The 18,499-nt window shown below is 41.0% G+C and overlaps 1 protein-coding gene across 6 annotated transcripts in view; it reads left to right on the forward strand.

The window, feature by feature from the left end:
- The window catches only part of UBE2E2 (ubiquitin conjugating enzyme E2 E2), a 349,817-nt gene that overhangs the window by 212,129 nt on the left and 119,189 nt on the right, over window positions 1-18,499 (forward strand). For 2 of the 6 annotated variants that reach the window (XR_016393147.1, XR_016393146.1), the window contains exon 4: window positions 2,680-2,807. The exons of the other annotated variants lie outside the window; for them this stretch is intronic. The gene's annotated coding sequence lies outside the window, so the exon portion shown is untranslated. The remainder of the gene's footprint in view (window positions 1-2,679; window positions 2,808-18,499) is intronic. 6 annotated transcript variants of the gene reach the window in all.

Raw genomic sequence — 18,499 nt, forward strand, 5'->3', positions numbered from 1 at the left:
CTGTCTTTGGGAAACGGAACCAGCAGTACCGTGCGTGGCCGCTTCAGCTAGCCTCAGCTTTATGAAGAATAATTCTCTTTCACAATTCAGAACAGAACATTCTCTGTAGTTTTAGGCACTGCTGTCCTGTTCTAGCATGGTGTGACTTGGAAGAAAGGTCACAGGAAAACTTAGACTATATAGCAAAGTGAGTATCATTCGGAAGAATAGGTTTCTATTTCTTTAATTTTTATTTTATATTGGAGTATAGTTGATTCACGATGTTGTGCTAGTTTTAGGTGTGCAGCAAAGTGATTCAGTTATACATATACACATATCCATTCTTTTTCAGATTCTTTTCCCATATAGGTCATTACAGAATACTGAGTAGAGTTCCCTGTGATAAGTTTCTGTTCTTAAAAAGCATTCTCTTTAAGGAATTTTTTTTTTCTAATGGATAAGCCTATTGTGAAGAAGTTTTGATCTGAGAATATCAGGGTGTTTCTGGGTAGACAGGAAGTCTAGCAGAATTTCATTTTGATTGAGACTGTCCGGGTCAGTGACCTCATAATCTTTTTAGAATGAAACTCTGGCAGTGAAGCATTCCAATCCCACTCCTGGGAACTTTGGTCAGCTCCTGAAAGGCGGGCGTGCCTTTGATGTTTGACGTAGACTTTGATGTTTATGTCAGTGTTTTTGTTTGACCATATACTCTGGAACTGCTTTTCATACTGCTGGTGTCAAAATTTAAATTTCTACAACTTTACTTTGCCGCAGCCGCTAAACCGAATTTACTCACTGCCATTAAGATATTGAATACAATTAGGAAATGTTCTACTAAATTAATACTTTTATGCAGGGCCTGCCATAAGGATACTGATAAGAAACTAATCAAGGAAGATGTTAGTTCCTGTTGTGGGAAACATTCAAACTTAAACATTAAGTACTTAGATTCTAGATACCTTCCAACTATCTGAAAGGCATTTCTGTTATGAATTGGAAGGTTTATAATTTCTCTTTTAGGTCTATAATTTATATTCCAATCTAGCATCTAATTTTATGTAAAGTAGCTTTTCCTGCTTACGATTCCCTTCTCCATCCCCCAGTCTCACTGTAGGACAGACAGAGAAGTGTACTTTGCAGTAACCTGACCTCTGATTGCTGTCTGGGAGCACAGGTAATTATAAGAGATGAGAGGGGAAAGCTGCAACTCAAGAGATTAGGAGAAGCAAATCTGGCAGAACCACCATCTGTGGTACCTGGTAGGAAAAATCGTGTGTTTCAGTGCACAAGTCCTGTTTGCATCTCAGGGTAAACCACAAACTGAAATTTTCGCATCTTTTTGTTACCGACCAGAGATCTTGGCTTCCTTAATCAAAAGAAATGGATGAGCGGCCAGACAAGAAGTTCAGGCAAGGCTTTATTGGGGCCCCTGCTGCAGCAGAGGGGATCAGAAACAAGTAAAACGTTCCCTTGCTTGCTCGCTCCCCAAGGGGGCCCAGCTGGTTCCTTATGTGGGGTGAGGGTAGGGATGTGTCTGGGGGTTGGGCCGGAGGTGTGGCTTAGGTGGTCTGCCCACCCCTTAGGTGGTGCTGAGTGCAGGGGGCATGCGCAGTGCCCTGCTTTTGCTCCCGGCTCTTCAGAAATGGCAGTTGGGGTTTTTTCTGGTCTTTTTGTATCTTCTTGTCCATAATTTGCCCCAGCTGTGCATGCACGCAGCTATTTTTAGTCCCTTATAGTTACTTTGTATTTTGTTGCTGGAGGAGACGTTTTTCTAGGTGCAAGCACTGCAGCAGAGGGTCCCAGGTCCCAGCCTGTCTCATTTTCAGTGCTTTTTAGAAGTGTGATGTTATCCATTATCCAGAGGAATCCATAGTATTTTATTAATATGGGCCTCTGACCTTACCGCCCTAAAGTATGCCATTGTAAAATATACAGGCAAAAGGAGTTTGAACTGGAGAAATTTAGGGTAATGCTTCCCGTTTCAGAATGTCCGTAGAAATATTCCACCGTAAGTGTGCACGTTACAGCTAAAACCATGAAAATGCTCATCTCGCACCAGTAGAAAACATTTTGTGCATGAAAGCGTTCATGGGGGATTTTTATCGTTAGCCACATTATTAGGCATCAACAAGCTGCTTACATGGATTTCTTAAAATTTGTTTGAAAAAACAACAACAGATCCTTGTTTTGACCATTTGATCACCATTAATCACTCCCAAGTCACAAAACGGTCAGGAGAAGTAAGTGGATGGAATTCGAGCATTTGCTTCTCATTTTTAGCTCTCATTTTAGATGCTTGCATGGGGTGAGAATAAGGAGCCGTAGGATTTTGTGAGGTTTTTATTACATCTGCTTACATTTTCTCTTTCCACCACTGCCCATCACTGATCATTAAAAAACAATTATCCTGATTTTTTGTCTTGATTGGGAAAACTGTTGTCTGGTTCAATCTCATCTTTTTGGTATGTGACTAGATCTAAGATTTGAACAGTTGCAGTCCCGCTGCTGGTTATTTTTCCGGGGAGACTGAGGGGCAGGGAGAATCATCACAGTCATGGTTAATCAGTTCTGAGAATTTATCTCATATAACCCTGCTTTGACTTAACTGAATAATCAAGTAAGCAGCATTTTTAATATCTCACATAGGGAAAGACTCAAAGCTGGCTAACAGTGAAATTTCCCATTTTTCACTGGCAGGAACCCCAGCCCCATAATGGGGAAGGTCCCACCAGTGCGAAGGCCCCATATGGGGGCCCCTCCCCTAGTGAGGACATGTACCCCCGAAGAGGAGTCCCCCTGGCCGCTGGCCCCTGCCACCCCACCACGTGAGTACAGCCACGGCTCTGAGGACCTCAGCACGTTTTCCATTTCTTGGTGGCCGTTTGTCTGATGTGAGAATTAGCCAGACCCTCTTCCCTTTCATCCCCTTAAACACTTCAGAAAACGAGATGTAAGCCTCCTTTGGGTCCCTTTGCTTCATTTGGGCAAGTTTAATAGAAATTGTTTGGTTAGGAGGTGAAGGCTCTTGGTTGAGACTCAGCTTACGCGTAATTAGTGAAACAGTCTGTGGCTATCTGAGCAGTTCTGTTCCATGGAACTTTCTGCAGTGGTGGAAATGTTCCACAGCTGCACTTTCCAATACAGTAACCACTAACCACACGCGGCTACTGAGTGCTTGAAATGTAGTGCAACCGAGGAATTTAATTTTTAACTTAATTTAATTTTAATTCATGTAAATTTAATTCTCCATGTATGACTAGTGGCTGCTAAATTGGACAGTGAATATGCCTACACTTAACGCCATGGGCCTGAGCTGTCTTTGAACATTTCTACGGGTGTACCTCTCTACCTCTATTCCCTTAATAACCCAGAAAAATTTTCCTTGTATTATATGCATTATTGTAAATGTGATTCTGTAACAGTCAGAAAATACCTAAGTTAAAAATTCTCATCTCAAAATGTATTCACCCGTATTGCCCTTATGTAGCTTTAATTACTTTATGATCTTGAGAAATTCCGTCTTAAAATTATGAAGTAATATCTGTTTAAATATCCCAGCTTTATTTTCTTCTTCACACGTTTTAATTTGCAACTTCAATATATATATAGAAGTAATCACACACAGTAAAATACCTTTCTCATTTTATTATTCCTTTTTAAATGAGACTATAAAATATCCTACATTAGTACAGTAAGTGCAGTGCTATTACCAAAACATTAAATTCAGCATGTACTCATTATAATACAGTACTTAGAAGTTTCAAAGTTTGGTTCTGATAGGTGGGTTACTGAGATTACAGGTTAATTAAATTTGTAGTTTTAACTACTATAGTAAATGTCCTTCCATTATTGGGCTATCATTAAAGATTGCTTACACGGTAAGATGTGAATAAGGGAAATTATGTGCGGGGTATATGGGAACTCTCTGTACTATCTGTGCAGTTTTTCTATAGCTCTGAAACGATTCTCAAATTTCTTAAAGCTTATTTTTAAAAATTGCTTACATCGTATTTTCTCATGCCATCCATTTGTATCTGTTAACATAGCTGTGTATGCATCCAAAAGAAGAATCATCACATCAGCAGTGGGTAGCACTTATGTAAGTTTCACAGCATGGCAACTTCAGAACATCCCTGAGAGATAATATTGTCATAATTTTACAGGTGAGGAAGCTGAGGCACAGAATACACAGGAATTCAGCCAAGGTTACTTAGCTGGTCAGTGGCAGGACCAGAATTTGAACCTAGCAAGTCAGTCTTTTAACCACTGAACTGTGTTACCTCTTAAGGGATCTCGATTATGCAGGACAAGTTGTGTTCTCTCTGCTATCAACGTAGCAGGCAAACTTTCCACTCTAAGAAATCTAAAATAAAGTAATACGGTAATAAATTTCTTATACAACTTGAAAAACATAGAAGTATGCTTTGTGTTACAGTGATTTCGATTTTATTCTTTATACAGTGGTTCATTATTTTTATGAGGAATATGTTCATATTCTCTTGACGAGAAATGTCTGTGTTAGTGGGGTTTTAAGAAATTGATGTATGTTTCATTAAGACAGTAGGTGGCTAAGAATGAAAAAAAAGAGAGAGAGAGCAATATCTAAAGGGCAGGGGGGAGCGGATGTGGTTGGTTATCTCATAAAGACAAAGTTTTTATAAGACTGAATTTTTAAGGAACCTAGAGTAATTTGTGGCAGAGTATTTTATTATTACAGGGTTATTTTACCATTTTCCTATCACAGTGCTTTGTTTTGTCATATGCCTGTTAATGCTGTTGTTCCTATACATTAAATTCTAGATCTTTGATTGTTACTTTTCATTGTGAGCAAAAGAGAAAATACTTTAACCCATTTTTAAAGAGAGGGTTGGTGTGAATACGGTTTAAAGGAAGTTCAGCAGAGTAAATACCCAAAGTATTAACAACAGCAAGAAACCCAAGATCAAAGTTTTAGCATACTTTCTCTTTCTTCATGTTCACTTCTCATTTATAAATAGTACAAATACATTATACATGAAAGTTGTTAAGAGACTGAATCCTAAGAGTTCTCATTACAAGGAAAAAACTTTCTTTCTATTTCTTTAATTTTGTAGCATAAGAGATGATGGATGTTCACTAAACTTACTGTGATCATCATTTCATGGTGTATGTAAGTCAAGTCATTATGCTGCCCACCTTAAACTTATACAGTGCTGCGTGTCAATTATATCTCAATTAAACTGGAAGAAAAAAGAAATTTTTTTAAAATGGTACAACTTTTAGATGACTAGAACTGGTAGTTTGGGGATTTAAAAAATCCATTTATAAGCCTTTCTGAGTCCGGAAGGGAAATCACTGAAAATCCTAATAGAGTATAAATCAAGATATTGCACGTAAGCCACCTTACAAAGCAAATAATAATTAAAATTTTAATTATAGGTTTTCCTGATTGTCGGCAACTGACAGAGCTTTATTCTAGGGCACAGTGTCACAGCTTTCTTTCCAGGGTGTATTTGCACACTGGCCCAGGAAGCACCTCTTAAGTTTTAAGATGTTAATAATACCTTGAGGACCCTCTTCCTGAGCGTCCCCAGAGTTGCTCTCACAGAAGACAAATGACCGAAAGCAAATAGCTCAGCCGCCTGCCGTAAAATAACCTGAAAGAAGCAGTTTTCTGTACTCTTGAGTTTCACGGTAGGGAAGCAGCATTTGTGAGATATTTGCAGATTGTGTAAAATTCTGACGCTGAGTTCAGGTACCTGTTAGAATCATAGGCTGACGCAACTTAACAGGAAGACTAAGCGACAGTGTTTTACTTTCCTCAGTTTTGTACTATTTGGATTTTTTATAAGCAAATGAGCTTTTTCGATGCTCATTAGCTGCTCTTAAATTTGATTGATTTTCATACTTTGTAACTGATTTTTTAAAACTTTGTAGTACTTACATGTAATAATTTACTTCTTTCATATGGTATGTTTATTAGTTATTAATTTATAGCAGATTATTAGAAAGAGTTTACTATTTTAGAAAAACGAAAAGCCTTGAAAAAGAATGGTTTATTTGAAATGGTGCTACCCATGAGAGGAGTCCCAGTTTTAAAAGCTGAGAGCTGGGTTAGACCTTTAAGGGCATCTCCTATCTAAGTGCTTTCCATCTGCCCTCTGAAATCCGATTTAAGCCTCATGTTCTGCCTCGTGTCTTCTTTAGTCTCAGAGAACTTTAAAACAGAAACTATGGAATAAATTCTCAGAAAGCCTAAGACAACAGAGTCGTAAGCTAGAGGAAGCTAGCAAGCAGATGTGATAGGAGGAACGCTAGCGCCTTTGCCTACATAGGGACAAGGAGAACTGTCACCTCGTAAACCAGAGAGCATAGCCCACGCCCCCACCTGCTGCCAGGGTCATCCGACAGCTGCCTTTCACTTTCGGGTGATGTGCGGGTATGCTTACATGAGAAATAATGCCGTGTAAACACACCTAGAATAACAGTGCTTTTCAAGCTGTATTTGAACTATGTGGAAGTCTTAAGGTGCCAAGCTTCTTAAACTGCATAAAATGCAAACACTAAAAGAAAAGCCTACCTCCTTTTAAGCCATACAATGTATTTACTAATCTAGCTGCAGTTGATCTCAGATTCTTCACATTGCACAGGAGATGTTAGGAACGTTTTTGGTCTGCTTGCGTTCCATGTGGCAGTGTGCTTTGCTCCTTGATGGATGTGTCAGAGATTCTCTCAAGTCAGGGGTGGGGACTTGATCCCAAAGAAGTCTAAGAGCTCACTAGGCTCGTCCTGGCTTTCTGCCATAGTCAGGGCTATCCCTGCCAAGAAACAGCTGACTGCAGGTTTTGCTCTCTCCTCTTTCTGGGAGACCTGAAACGCTGGCTTTCCAAAAGGCTTCCCGGCATGCAGAGTAAGTCGAGGGACAGAACTGTCAACAGAGCTGAAATTAAGCGATTCAGCTACCTAGCTGAACTCTCAGCGCCAACTTAAATGCCAATAGGAAGTGCCTTTTTTTTTTTTTTTGGTTACGCCGGGTCTCAGTTGCGGCTGGCGTGCTCCTTAGTTGTGGCACGTGAACTCCTCGTTGCGGCATGCATGTGGGATCTAGTTCCCCGACCAGGGATCAAACCCGGGCCCCCTGCATTGGGGCGCAGAGTCTCAACCACTGGACCACCAGGGAAGTCCCGGAAGTGCCTTTTGCGTCTGCCAAACAAGTCAAGTAAATATGGGTAAATCAAAAAGTAAGGTAATCATGAGTCACCTGTGTTTTACGTACAGGCTGATTTAATAACTCAGATTCTACCTCATCTTTTGCAAGTGGTGGTGTGAACTAGCTCTCTCCTGCCTTAATTGAGGTGCCACACACGTTGAAACTAAACACAGATCGTGTGTGTGCTCACAAGTTATTGACCCCTCTTATGTTTTCAAAGCCTGCCAGTACTTTTTCGTATTTTTAATAAACAAATCTAACTATGGGAAGTTCCATAAAGGCCAGCCTGGGCTCCTGGGACTCTTGTTCTTGAAATTTATTTTTCATCCTTCAGTTATCTAGAACAAAATGAATTTTTTTTTTCTTTCATAAGCACTCTGCTCAGAGGTGGCTAGGAAAGATGAGAGACACTAAGAGCAAAACTTGTAACCAGTGCATATAGCTGAATTACACTCAAAATTAGTTCAGCTGCCATTAAAGTTTGCTTAACTGATACATTTTAGTTCTGCTCAGGCTTCTGAGCATGAGAAAATAAGTGAGTGCTAAAAGAACCATAACGTGTTTACAAACGCACGCACGATTATGAAGCAACATATGCGTGAACCAAAATATGAGGAGGAAAAAAGAAAAGCAAATGCTATTTTACAATAGGGGAGCTACATAAACACCCCCGGGCCTCTGTACGAACCCTTCTATTGCTCTGAGGGCTGCTGCACAAACTCAGCGCGTGAGCCAGTTATCCGTGCCTCGGCCATTGTAGGTTGTAAGGGAAATTTCTGAAGAAGGTCTGCTAGCAAAGAGCTACTTTGCCTAACTTAATTCTGTATTCCTCAGAACTTGTGTGATCTGGGAAAACCACAGACCAGAACGAAGCCCCCTTCTCTCAGCATCTTTTCTGTATAATGAATCAAATAACTTTATTAGTTTTAAATGATCACAAGGAAAAGAAGAAAATATAAAGTTTACTTTGTGCTAAATAATTTTATTCTGAGTAGCTAAAAGCAGGGGTCCCCAACCCCCAGGCCATGGACCGGTATTGGTCCGTGGCCTGTTAGGAACCAGGCCGCACAGCAGGAGGTGAGCGGCGGGCGGGCGAGCGAGCGAAGCTTCATCTGTATTTACAGCCACTCCCCATTGCTCGCGTTACCGCCTGAGCTCCGCCTCCTGTCAGCATGATGGCGAGTTGTATAATTATCTCATTATATGTTACAGTGTAATAATAATAGAAATAAAGTGCACAATAAATGTAACGTGCTTGAATCATCCTCACACCATCTCCTCCCCACTCCCCCGGTCTGTGGAAAAACTGTCTTCCATGAAACTAGCCCTGGTGCCAAAAAGACCGGGGACTGCCGGCTAAAAGGTTTTTATCCCCCTTGGTTTCAAATCCTGTGAGTTTGGGTGGGGGTCAGGCCTGGCAGGGAGGTTAGTGACTAAGCTGGCTGTCACCTTCATGGCAGCGCTGGGCAGCAGCAACCCGGTGGGTGACACTTCGAAGTCCGAGTTATTTTATGATTTGGACCAGCTGTGATTGGTGGGCACTTTCAGCTGTTGAGCTGCCTCTCGGAGGTCCTTTGGCACACAGTTGGAGTCAGTGTGAAAGCCAGAGATGCAGGTAAAGCGCTTCAGAAAACGCTGGAGTTGAAGTCAGAAGACCTGGGTTCAGGTCTCTGCCAAATCACAACCACCTAGATGACCTGATGGTCACTATGCCTTCTTGGCCTGCCACGCAGGATGCGGGTGGTTTAGCTTAGGGTTCAGGCTCGAACCCTGGCCCTACCATCTCTGTCTCCTGTTTGCTCATCTATAAAGTGGTAGTGGTACCTACCTCGTAGGTTATATAAAACGCTCTCACACTCTACAGTAAGTCCCCTACATACAAACCTTCAAGTTGCGAGCTTTCAAAGATGCAAGTGTGGGGCTTACTAATGAAGACCTGATGGAATTGGGGGCCCAGAGAAAGGACGAAGAGAAGCAAGAGGAAGAAGAAGTAACTGAAGAAACGAAGAGATTCACAACGCAGGAAACGGCAGGGGATTTTCTTTACTTGAGGCGGCGCTGTTAGTTTTTGAGGTACAGGATCAGAAGGTAGAACGGTACACGGAGGTTGCAGCAGCCGCTCAGAATGCAACCCAGTGCTACCGTGTCATCTATGACGAGAAAAAAAGAGCTACTACCCAGGCATCACTGGATCGTTTTTTCAAGAGGGTGGATAGAATTGAATCCAGCAAGGAACCAGATCCTGTGCCATCAGCGTCAGGCGTGAGTGACACTGCAGGTTGCCCTCTGTCCTCTATTGCTGACGATCCCTCAGCTCTGCCATCTCCCACCTCCCCTCCCTCCTCCAGTCAGTAACTCTTCCTGCCTGTTCCCTCGATGCCAGCCCCTGGATGCCAGCTGCTGTACTGCACTACTGTTCTTTTCAAGGTACTGCACTGTAAGATTAAAAATGTTTTCTTTATTTTTTGTTTGTTTGCTTTTTACGTATTAGTTGTGTGAAAAGTATTATAAAACTATTACAGTGCAGTGCTATATAGCTGATTGTGTTAGTTGGGTACCTAGGCTAACTTTGTTGGGCTTAAGAACAAATTGGCCTTATGAGTGTGCTCTTGGAACTGAACTTGTTCATATGTAGGGGACCTACTGTATATGATTTTTGGTGTATAATAAGCCCTCTAGAGCTTCTTCTTCTTATTACTATTATTAGGATTAATGAGATGTTTGACGGCATGCTCTAATCTTTATTGATATATAATCAGAGGAGATTAAATATATAGAAAAATAATATAAGGAGGATGAGGATAATACAAAGCTCTTTGGTGATTACAGGAAAGAGAGATTTTTTTCCATCAAGGTTATCATTGGAGTGATTTTGGAAGAGGTGGTTTTTGAGCTTGGCCTTAAAGGATCGTAAAAATTTGGACATGCCTAGGCTGAAGGAAGTGAAAGTGGTGAAGGACATTCCAAGGAGAAGTAAATACCTGAACAAAACAGCATGCTTAATTACTAAGTTACTATATTAATATCAAGGAATCATTACATTCATCCACCTTTTGACCATGTACTGTGTCCACGTGAACATAGCCTATTGTTTTAGGTGCTGGAAATTCTTACAATATTGTGTAATTCACAAAATACTTTAATTTCCACAGAGAACTACTGATGGGTTTTACTATTTTCATTTTCTAGATAAGGAAACTGAGGCTCTCACAGCAGTGATTGGTAGAAGGGGAAAACCAGTTGTACAAGCACTAAATTTCATGTCTGTCCACAGCCGTACACTGCCTCTGTTAGTCTAAGTTGAAACAGTTTCAAGGCCATCAACCGTGGAGTTGGCCCCAGGTTGCTTTCTTAAAATGTGTGCGGTATTCAGGAGGGCTGGAGAAACAATTTAGATGAGCCCCTGTAAACCCAGCACCACCACTATAAATGGAACTCCAAACCCACAAGTTGCTGGTGACAGACCTAGAAGGCAACCGCAAAGCAAGTGTGCTGATCAACACTGTGTGTGATCTTTGCTCCATTTTGCCATAATTAGCAGAAGCTCGCTAGGTAGTTTTGATTCGGATGTTGTTGTCTTCAGTTTATTCAATTGAAACTAACCGGTAAATGAATATCAGGTCTTAAGCTGTGCTGCAGTGTGTTCTTGATTCTTGACTCAAAGATATTCGTAAAAATAAGAAATTTTATATATTCATGTTAGGAAATTATAAATTCATACTAGTCAAGTAAAGTAGGCATCTATTCATAGACCATAGTATTCTGAACAATTTTCTAGTCACCATTAGTATCATTTACCTTTAAAAGGATTTTTCGTATGGATAAAATATCATGACTTGCATTTCTTATTTATTTTAGTTGATATAATAAGCCACAACTTGTCTTCTTTCCATCTAATCTGCAAGACAGATATTTCTAGCATGAGAAGAATTCATCATATTCCCATGATTTTGCTATTGCATGTTTGTTACATTTTAAATGCGAAGTGAATATATTTCTACTTGAAATGTCTTGATTACATTGCGTATTCTGAAAGCTCACAATACTCCAGTAAAACTGTTACTTCAAGAATAAAATGACTCTATGATGTGACATTTATATTAAACGTGATTTTCATTTACTATATAAGGTTTTCTGAAATTATAACAAACTGTAATTCCATCCAGTTCTGGTTGCAGTGTAAACTTGGGAGTGGACTGATTCGTCGTAAATACCCTACTCTGGGATTTACTTGGAATACAGTGTAACATATTTTTCATTTCTACTAATACAAGATTAGCATAATTCAGTATGAAATATTATATTGATACACAGCATAATTCAAAAATGTTTCCCTGTTGCTGTCACTGTGTGGTATTGATTCCAGCTGGATGTCTTCATTATCGAATGTTTTCTCTACTTTATATGCTGATTATTCTTCCTATTGCTAAGAACTGTGTGTGACTGTATGCCTTTGTCACCAAATGTGTATCAAGAACGTCTGTTAGGGGCTTCCCTGGTGGCGCAGTGGTTGAGAGTCCGCCTGCCGATGCAGGGGACGCGGGTTCGTGCCCCGGTCCGGGAGGATCCCACATGCCGCGGAGCGGCTGGGCCCGTGAGCCCTGGCCGCTGAGCCTGCGCGTCCGGAGCCTGTGCTTCGCAACGGGAGAAGCCACAGTAGTGAGAGGCCCGCGTACCGAAAAAAATTAAAAAAAAAAAAGAACGTCTGTTAGAATTTTGGAGGAGTAGTACTTTCAAGCTGCCCATCTAAAGGAGGACACAAGCTTAAAATGCTGATTCTCTTTATGTGGTAACAAATGCCAGAGATTATTAAGTTTACTTTGAAAGACCAATGAATCTCCCCCCTTGGTCTCCATTGATAGTTTTTAACTATCTACACAGGCGTGTGATAATGTGTGATGAAAAACTGCAGCTTCTCACGCTCCTGTTAGCTCTGCATGACCCAGGCTGAGTCCTCAGGTTTCTGCACCCCAGCTCAGGAAACTAACCGTCTTGCCCCAGTCCTGGGTGCTAGGTCCACACCAGTCTCAGCAGACGGGAGGGGAATGTGTGGAGTTAGAGACAAGACAAGAGTTCAGTGATACCTGGGCACTCCTAGGGCATGGGAAGAACGAGACCAATTCTCGACCAGTTATCAACATGGAAGAAGGTTGCTTTTGATGCCCAGCCACCTCATCTTTTGCATCCCTCACTGTCTCTTACACGCTACTGTCTGCATATCTGATACAAGAGTCCTTTTACAGCGATCAGGTAACTTATCGGTTAAGGACTCTGGAGCCACTTAGCGTCAGTGTGACTTGAGCAAGTTACTGAACCTCTCTGGGCCTCAGTTTCCTTGTCTGTAAAACCGGGATGGTGTATAATAGCACCCCATCCTGATTGGGACGTAAAGTGCATGTAGCAGTGCCTGGTATATAGGAGACAGTATAATAAATTATTCTCATTGCAAATTACATGGTTAAGGCTGTCTACAGGGGAGATGCCATATACACACCTAGAAGGGGTCAACAGATGTTGCAGTTATTAAATGTTCCATTCCTGAAGGACTTGCCTTTTCCTTCTTTTTTTATTGAAGTATAGTTCATTTACAGTGTTACAGGTGTGCAGCAAAGTGATTGTTTTATATATGTATATACACGCACATACATATGTATGTATATGTATATCCTTTTTCAGAGTCTTTTCTATTATAGGTTATTACAAGATATTGAATATAGTTCCCTGTGCTGTACAGTAGGTCCTTGTTGTTTATCTCTTTTATATATAATAGTGTGTATCTATTAATCCCAACTTTCTAATTTATCCCTCCCCCCTTCCCCCTTTGGTAGCCATAAGTTTGTTTTCTATGTCTGTGAGTCTGTTTCTGTTTTGTAAATAAATTCATTTGAATCATCTTTTTAGATTCTACATGTAAGTGATATCACATGGTATTTGTCTTTCTCTGTCTGACTTATTTCCCTTGGTATGATAATCTCTAGGTCTATCCATGTTGCTGCAAATGGCAAATTTTCATTCTTTTTTATGGCTGAGTAGTATTCCATTGCGTGTGTGTGTGTCTGTGTGTGTGTGTGTGTGTGTGCGTGTGTATATGTATATACCACATCTTTATCCATTCATCTCTTGATGGACATTTAGGTTGTTTCCATGTCTTGGCTATTGTGAATAGTGCTGCTATGAACACTGGGGTGCGTGTGTTGTTTTCGAATTAAGAGTTTTCATATTTTCCTGATATATGCCCAGGAGTTGAATTGCTGGATCATATGAACATCGTGAATTTTTAGAGAAATGCAAATCAAAACTACAATGAGGTACCACCTCACACCGGTCAGAATGGCTGTCATCAAAATGCCTACAAACAATAAATGCTGGAGAGGGTGTGGAGAAAAGGGAACCCTCCTGCACTGTTGGTGGGAATGTAAATTGGTGCAGCCACTGTGGAGGTTCCTTAAAAGACCTGCCTTTTCTTATAAGTGCCTCTTACTCAGAACTACCGTTCAGTCTCCCCCCCCCCAAAAAACACTCACATAAGGGAGCTGAGAGAGAAAAGTTGATAATCCACTAAACTAAACCACTTTTAAGGCAGGTTGACTAGTGGCCACACCCTATAGCAACCTTTCCTATTTAAATCATATTAATTGGGAGAATTCTAGTCAACCTGGAATTAGGAAGGAGAATCTGAGCCTGTAACCTAGATGCCCAAGTCAGTTTAACTTCTCACATCAGAGAAGATATGGCATCACTGTAAGCCAGGGAGAGACCCAAGACTTGGTGTCTGCCGTACGGGGACTCCTAGTAACCAGGAGTAGCCATGGCCCTCAGTCCAAGTCTCATGGAACATTTGGGCCATGAGACCCTCTTGCCAGTGACTTGAGATGGCCTGAGCTCCTGGGTCCCAGGATGCCAGACGTCTGCACAGAGCAGCTTCTGCATCTGATGAGCTGCTCTCTTTCCTCCCCATTGTTTTTTTTAATTTTTGGCTGGCATTTAAAAACTGGTACCTAAGTCACTTATTATTTCTCCTTAATTACTACCCAGCATAATATAGTAACCATTGGCCACCTCATTATGTTTCAGACTAAACCCATTTTAAGTTTATTCCGGTGCAGTTATAAACTCCTTCATGCTGAGTGACTGTCATTTATTGTAACATCACCTGGTCCTCTGTTTTCAACTCAAAAGAATCAGAGGGGTTAATGCTAGCCATTTTCATTAAACCAATTTTAATAAATATGTTAAAGATCATAATATTCTCGATAAATTAAAACGTACAGAACATATGAACATTGGCCTTCATGAAAAGATTGCATGTTTGCATATCACACATCACTGTTGTGGGCACGTGATACCTTGAAGCCCTGGCTTACATTTAGCAGGAAATCGACAACTCTGGCAGAGGAGCTTAGCCTGGCCATAGCACAAGAGAACAATCCTCTGTAACAGTAACAAGGGTGGTCTTTGAAGGGGAGGCCAGAAGCTGACCTGTGCAGTCAACAATATTGTCAACGTATTTTGTGTAGATGGTAGATTGTTTCATCCACTATTTAAATGTGCTTGCTACTTTTTTCCAAGGGGACAAAATAAAGCCAGTATCCTACCTTTCATGAAAAACAGCTTAGTTACACTACCGTGTGATTGCAGTGTTCTAGAATAACTTGGCTCTGGAGCAGTAAGCCAGTCTAGGAAGGATGTCTGTTTAGCATCTGAATAACATCAACTATTGATATACATGTTTGCATTCCTTTCTAGGGCCTTCCAAACAGGATACTATTCTAGAACCTAATAAGGATAGAGAGAGAACTATATATACATCCATTAGAATTAATTTAGAAATTTTATGGTGCTGAAAAATACTTCGTAAATTCTACTTACATCCAAAGCAACACAAATTAACAGTCATCTTAAATCAACATTTAATTATGTAACACTCATTTCTTTAGTGAGTGTGAACAAGTAGCAGCTGTTAAAGGCAAAGGTGACGTAGTGAGAAGTGCTTCTCCAGTTACTGTAATTGTGGGACGATTAAAGCACCTTTCTGAACTTCAGTTTCCTCATCTACAGAATGTGAATAATACTTGTGCTGCTTACTTAGGGTTTGTGGTGGGAATCCAATGAGATAATATATGAGAAAATGCTCCGTTAATTAGCAGATGTTTTTTGAACATATATATGTGAAATCCCCAATACAAATGATCCAATTAGCAATATAGACTCAAAGACTACAGCTACACATCTTTATCTTAGAAAATTATTTACCTAACATCTTCTGAAAGGCAAGTGTGTTGTAACCCGAGCTTTTACTGATACTCGAATTGTCATCTTAATTTTTGTCTCATACAAAGGGATGCTGCTTCTTGTAATGCTAGCTGACATATATTGACTTCTTATTATTATCCACATATTATTTTTATTCTTTGAGCACTATTTCTACATGTCCTATGATTGAATCCTCACAGCAGTCCTACGATGTAGGTACTGTTCTTATCCCCATTGAAAGAACTGAAACAGAATTTTTTTTTTTAAACAATGAATTTGTTATTTAACTATTTATTAATTTACTTTTTTGCTGTGTTGGGTCTTCGTTTCCGTGCAAGGGCTTTCTCTAGTTGTGGCGAGCGGGGGCCACTCTTCATCGCGGTGCGTGGGCCTGTCACTGTTGCGGAGCGCAGGCTCCAGACACGCAGGCTCACTAGTTGTGGCTCACGGGCCTAGTTGCTCCGCAGCATGTGGGATCCTCCCGGACCAGGGCTCAAACCCGTGTCCCCTGCATTAGCAGGCAGATTCTCAACCGCTGCGCCACCAGGGAAGACCCTGCAACAGAATTTCTTAAAGAATTTCCCGGGCTTCCCTGGTGGCGCAGTGGTTGAGAGTCCGCCTGCCGATGCAGGGGACACGGGTTCGTACCCTGGTCCGGGAAGATCCCACATGCCGCGGAGCGGCTGGGCCCGTGAGCCATGGCCGCTGAGCCTGCGCGTCCGGAGCCCGTGCTCCGCAACGGGAGAGGCCACAGCGGTGAGAGGCCCGCGTACCGCAAAAAAAAAAAAAAAAAAAGAATTTCCCAAGGTCGCACAGCTAATGAGTGGCCAGAACTAAGACGGAACTGAGATCTGTGTGATCCCAGAACCCAGGCAGCTCAGCTACCCCCTGCAATAGGGAATTTAAATCACACCAGATATAGTATAGTTCATCTCATGTTAAACACCTTCCCGCCAAAGTCAGAAATGTCTAAAACTTTAGAACTGGTGGTGATACCATAAGTTTTCCCCACAGAAGGACCCATTAGATTTTGCTGGTTAAGAGTATCTGACAAATTCATTACCGGACTGTAAGATGAAAGTGTATGACTCTGGCACTTGAGAGACCGCTGGTGGTGATGCCGTGGCTGAATTGGAAATCCTTTAGTGAACAAGAGAAGTGGGCTTCACTTCTGCTGCTCCCCAGGCCAGGCCTGTGGAATTCTCCCTGTCCTTTACATCCCCAAATCTGACTCATCCTTCAGCTTCCTGTCTCTAGTACAGCTGGCTTTCTTCCTTAACTAATGACCAGTATCGTGGCATATTTAAAGAGCTCCTTAAACCGTTTTAATTGAACACCTACAAAAGCTCTCTTGAACAATAGCTATCAATGGAAAAATGTATTTGTTTAACCGTAACTGAGAGTTATGTAGCATGCCTCAAACTTTACAAAACTTTCTAGTTTGACCAAGTTTCTCGTCTCAAAGCACTAGTGTGCATTTATGAGTATGAGCTCACACTCTTTAGAATTGTGTAACAATTTACACAGTGATAGAGGAATACTTTTTAACTGTCCCCTTATTAGGAGAACACCTGTAAAGGTATCTCTTAAAGTATGGTGCTTTACTACCGGAGGTGCGCACAATGATTACTGGTAGTACAGAATAAACATTAAGAATGTAATTACCTATATTAATTTTAACGTATATTGGCAAAAGCATATAACTAGTATATCAAAGCCATGATTTCATGATTTTTAAATTGAGGCAAAACTAGATATTTTATTTTTTAAAAGGGCTTACATAGGTATTTTGCTCTTTTAAAAAAAAATTAAAGAAAAGTTTAAATGCAGTATACTAGAGTTCGTACCTGAATAGACAGGTACACATATAAATGCTGTGTGAAAAGCATTGGGCCATGATATACACAATTAGCTCACAGCTAGTTTTCTACCGTGTTGTGTCCTGTGTAACGAAGTCTTGGTGATTCTTGCTTTTGTGACTGTCTCTCATGAAAGCTTTGGGTTGTTTCTTCTTTGCATTATAGTAAACTCTTGACAGGATTTTGGGTCTTGTTTCAAAATAACAGTTAACCTCTGAGTCTTCTTTCCTTATTTCTCTTCCAACAATATATTTATTATTTGCCAGCTCTTTCAGAATTGCAGAGGCTCCATAGAGTTCACTGTGATGTGTTTGCAAAATGAATGCAAAACAGCAATTCTTTTCCTTGGTAATTTAAATGAGATGTTACTATGGAAAAGTCTGAGATAAAACTTCAAAGCACTTTTTCCCTGAAACAATTAGTCAGTTAAGGTGGCCACAAGGAATGTAAGTGCCCTGTTAAACGTGAAATGTATGCTCTGTTGGGATTTCACAGTAACTATTGGTCATATAATGTACTTCATGACATGTGCTTATAGTTTTTCAGTCTGGCTGCAAGAGAAACCTCAGGCTGTGAGGTTTTCTTTCCTTGGCTTTTGATCTTTTAAGTGTGTTTTTCCCTTTGTGGTGTTACGGTTGAAAATAATTTCAGTTGAAAGGCTAAGATTTGTGCTTTGGTGACGTTTTTGGTTGTTGAATCTGTTGGTTTTCATGGAGAAATAACTGCCAGAAATAGTGTGGGGCTTGGCATCCAGCAGACGTGGTTTGGAAGACCGAGCCTCCACTTACTTTTCCTGTGGCTTTGGGCAAGATGCCTTGAGCGAGCCTCAGTTCCACCAGCTGAAGATGGGCCTGACAGTCCTTAGGTAATGGAGTTGCAGTGGAGGACGCTAAAGGGAGTAATAGATGGTAACTATTAGTTTTATTTTCAGTCATCGACAATGACTCTGTAAATTACGGTTGTGGAACCCTGATGTTCCAAGCCTCACTGCACTTCCAGGCAGCCTTCTTTCCATGAACTCCTGCAGAGTGTCCTTCCCTGGCTCCACACAGACCCTCCTGAACTGTGCCGCTCACCTGCTGTCCCTTCTGAAGCCCCGTCTCCTGCCTTCCCCCATCCCAGGCCTTCTTGTCGGTCCTGCGTGCCATCTACCCTTTGTATGTCAGTCTTTACTCTGTTTTATCTGGACTTCTAGTTGACACAATTTAACGGTTGT

Source organism: Delphinapterus leucas, chromosome 4 (genome assembly GCF_059928025.1).
Source record: "Delphinapterus leucas isolate spDelLeu-1000000601 "Yukka" chromosome 4, BTC_Dleu_Yukka2, whole genome shotgun sequence".
NCBI classification, from domain to species: domain Eukaryota; kingdom Metazoa; phylum Chordata; class Mammalia; order Artiodactyla; family Monodontidae; genus Delphinapterus; species Delphinapterus leucas.